This window comes from Anabrus simplex, chromosome 5 (genome assembly GCF_040414725.1).
Source record: "Anabrus simplex isolate iqAnaSimp1 chromosome 5, ASM4041472v1, whole genome shotgun sequence".
NCBI classification, from domain to species: Eukaryota; Metazoa; Arthropoda; class Insecta; order Orthoptera; family Tettigoniidae; genus Anabrus; species Anabrus simplex.
In genome coordinates, this window is record NC_090269.1 from 438,884,073 (window position 1) to 438,888,458 (window position 4,386).

Sequence of the window (4,386 nt, forward strand, 5' to 3'; positions counted from 1 at the left end):
TCCACCTACCATTACCCCCCCCCCTCCATGTCCTTCACTGCCTCTATCCTCTTTGGTTATAATACTAGAAGTCGAAAACCCAGTCAAGCTAGCGTTGCTGTAACAACCTGACGTACTTAATACGCTCCGTACGAGTAAGTACCGCATTAGCCATCTTTGACGTACGGGAAGTAGTGGTGTGACTAGCAGTGATTTTACACTCACAGATCAAACTGTGATTGCTATTTTGAAATAGCAGTGATTTTAAACTGTGATTAACTGTGATTCAGCCAACGCCACCTAGGATACAAGGCCGCTACACTCGAAATGTCCAAATGTGACATCAATTACTCTTAGGGCCGGTTGTATAAACATAGCTGATCCGAGATCAATTTTGATTCGAGATCAGAAAATGATCCTTTCCAAGCTGCTCGTTGTGTTGTATAACATTGATCTCGGATCTCATGATCCGGATCAACTTTGATCCGTCATCGTAGAATTTCGCTTGGCAACGTCGTAAACAGCGTGGGAAATTCGTACTAATCAGGAGTATGTTGGTAGTAAAGTCACGTTATTTCATGTTTTAATCTCTGTGACGTAGTGTCAATCTTGGTGTCAATCAGATCTCAAACACCGATTGAAAAATGGACATGAACTTGGATGTCAATGAGCGAAGAAATCGAGCGCCGAATTTTACAGCGTACGAAAAGGAGTTGTTGATTGATTTAGTTGTTACTAAATATAAGAATACGATTGAAAATAAAAAGACTGATGCTGTAAGTACGAAAGAGAAGGAAAGCGCCTGGAAAGCACTAGCTTCAGACTTCAATTCCCACGCAAATGTGGCGCGACGGGATTGGAAAACATTGCAGTTATGTTACAAGAATGTAAAACGACGAACGAAGAAGTCGGCTGCAGACGATAAAGTAAGTAAGGAAATACATATTTGCGTATTAATCACTAGTTGAGACTTCGGAGTATCGTACTTAACCAACTGTACATTCTTACTAGGTCAGCATTCATAAAACAGGCGGAGGTCCATTCGTACAACCTACGGTGGATGAAGCTGGACGGAAACTCGTAGCAGCATTAAAACCCCAATTCCTTCCACTAGCCTGCGAATCCGATTGCGATGCGAACTTCCACCAAGAAGTTATTTTTGGTAAGTTAACCTTGAAATCCTGGTATAAATAATTAGGAATACTGGTACAGGATGTTCGAAGTGTAGACTCATACAGAGCTACGCTTTTCACAAGCATAAGGCATTGTAAATTAATTACCGATACACAGGACTATGTCTGATGTTAGTTTGTTTTTCGTTCTAGTAAATATTGCGATAAGCCCTTTACCTTAATTAATCGGTCATCGGTAACTCCAATAAAAAATTACAAACTACCCCTTGTTGACGAATGACAGGTTAACTAAATACAGTGCACATTTACTATGGAAGTACATAATGTCTAATTTTATTATTTAGATGTACGTGAATGTGATGTGGAGGATCCTGCACTTGCAATGGAAACTGCAGTGAACGAATCACAATCTCAATCCGTTGCTTTCGTGGAGGAAATAGCTGTCAGTGGGGTTTCTTACAACATGGTAATGTATCAAGTTACGTGACTACTGTATGTTGCAAAAAAACTTAAGGGTGTTAATTCAGATAGATATTACATATAATGGCCGGTTTCTGGTACACTACATTTCCCTATGAGTTACCTAAATGTGCTTGTAACTAACTGCGCTGTTAACTGGAAACTTAAATCCATATTAATAAGCCCTGGTAATGAACAGTACAGATATCGTCATGTTTAGTATTTCTCGTCCTCCAATATATGTATCTACGCATATGTTTTTAGGGTAATTTTGGTAATATCTAGTTACTTTTACTAGCAGAAGTTTCCTATAATGAGAACTGGTTGGCAAATATGTACACAGTCATTTCAATCTATCTGATTCAGCGTGTAATAATCTCTCATAATAAGAATATATCTGATCTAATAACGCAAAAACTAGTTATATTTCCCCTTCTTTCTTATTCACAGCACGCATATATAGTCTTAAATTTCACCTAGATGCGTTTCGTCACTAAAATTATAGAAATACACCGCGATTACCAAACAGATCACTTTTCTCTGATCCAGAACACAAGCGTAAACAATAATAATATAAATGAAAAAAAGTGCATGTAATTTCACCTGATCAGATGCCAAACTCTTCAAGAATTCCATTTCTTCTGGGCTTTCACGGCACAACTTAAACAATACGAAAGCGTTACAAACTGCAATCTTCAATAGCCAAAAGAAAATAGATACCGGTACCACTACATTTTTCATTAGTATTTCCGTAATGTACTCTTCGAACTGAGGATTTGTATTTCTTATAACTGCAACGGATTAGTCACTTGAGAAGTTTTACTTACACTGACCACGCAACATGCCTTGACAAAAATACTCTCGCAACTGCTGACGTTAAGTCCACAGATAAGAAGCTAACATAAACTACAGCTCCCTGCGAGATTTTTAATTAAAGAAGTCCAGATGTTTTATGTTTATTGGGAGTCTATCAGACCTCACGTCACCGGTTAAAAGATATAATACGGTAACATTAAAAAAGCAACAAAAATCGGTAGACTATTTATTATTCAGCAGACTTATAGTAAGTGCATACCGGTACCTAAGAGATCATGTAGTACAAATGTAAATGCTAATGGTAAATACTCCCTAATTTCAGATTGGGTGTTCACGAACTGTTGGTGAGACTCGTGGTTCAAAGCCTGATGAAAGAAATTTTTAACATTATAGTTGCATTGAAAGATCAATTTGAGCCTGGTAAAAATCCGTTCGATTTCAGTTCCATTTTATTTCACGATTCATTTCCCGTGTTAGAATATTTATCTACAGTAGGAGCGTCATGCTTCGAGGTGATTGTAATCGAAACAGCTGGGACAGATGACACCATACAGGTGGAATCAGTTACTAAGCCAGTGATAACGTGGAAGTAAACCTACGGACCGAAATATTGTAAACTCTAGCACACCCAAGCACGTTAAAATTAGAATGAATGACTGTAAATATAGTATAGTCAGTTCATTATCACTAATGTTTACAAAACTAATTTGCTGGGATCAATTCTAGCATAGAGGTACCTACAGCACTAGCTGCAGTTACCAGTCTTTGCGCAGATAACTGTGAATAAGCCGATAACTGTTGTTTCGGAAACTCATTTTAAATGTATCACCATGTTCGGTCACTGATAACTACTCATCTAAAGATAACTGTCATTCCAGAAACCGGTCATAAATAAAATATACTTTTCACACGCTTAACTGTTCCTTATTACTATTCGACTAGCTTTTACAGCACGACCGTTCTTCTTCTTCTTCTTTATCATCACATTCTCGTATTTCAATTCTGACTGACTGATTTTAGGAACAAGTACCAGATACAGATGTCAGTCCTGGCCCCAGCAGCCGAACTTCACCTCCTAAAAAGAGAAGAGCTGAAGCTGAGGGAAGTTTAAGAGACAACTTCTACAAGAGAAGACTGGAATGTCTAGAGGCAGAACACGCCATAAAAATGGAAAATCTCAAACTAGACCAGGAAATTAAAAAAATATGAGCTAGCGACGGCTAAAGCCAAAGCAAATGTACAGTCTTGTTGGTACTTAGAAATATTAAAAACATACCTGAACACGTTGTTAATTATTTCATTCCTAACAGCAGTATTTCCTCCATTCATCCCAGCTTCCTCGAAAACCCTTCTTCCTGCAAAAATATCTCCTTCTACTTCAGGTTCACCATCTATGGAATCTAAGGCCATGTTATGTAGGACAAACGTCGCCACTATAATAGGAGGAACCCGAAGTAATTTCACTCGAAGACCCATCTTCAAGCAGGGAAATCGTCTTTTAACTAGCCCGAAAGTTCTTTCAATTGTGGATCGCGATCTCTTATGAGCTCTGTTATATGCCATCTCTGCAGGTGTCGCTTCATGTAATACTGGAGTGAGAAGGTACTCGCAGCAACGGTAGGCACTATCTCCGAGAAGAAATCCTTTGGGCATTTCCCCCGCCTCAAACCGAGCATGAATTCTAGAGTTATCGAATATATTACTGTCATGTGCAGATCCAGGCCACCTTGCTACTATGTCTAGACAACGCAGATTAGCATCACATATAACCTGTACATTCAAGGAGAACCATCCGTGCCTGTTCCTGAACACTTCGGCGTTGTTACCCCCTGGCGATATGATAGGCACATGCGTACAGTCTATAGCACCAAGAATTCCTGGAAAATGAGCTATGCCATAGAAATTACGCATGATTCTCCTTGCTTCTCTCTGGTCAGTCGGCATATTGATAAATTGAGGTCTCAACGCAGCAATTTCTCGCGTTACTTTATGGATGACT

At 39.0% G+C, this 4,386-nt stretch overlaps 1 long non-coding RNA gene across 1 annotated transcript; it reads left to right on the plus strand.

Moving 5' to 3' along the window:
- The first annotated feature begins 951 nt into the window (after positions 1 to 951).
- Positions 952 to 3,572, plus strand: LOC136875080 (uncharacterized). Its single transcript, XR_010860354.2, has 3 exons — positions 952 to 1,141; positions 1,457 to 1,578; positions 3,408 to 3,572. It is a non-coding gene; the product is annotated as an uncharacterized lncRNA (long non-coding RNA).
- Positions 3,573 to 4,386: the final 814 nt, after the last annotated feature.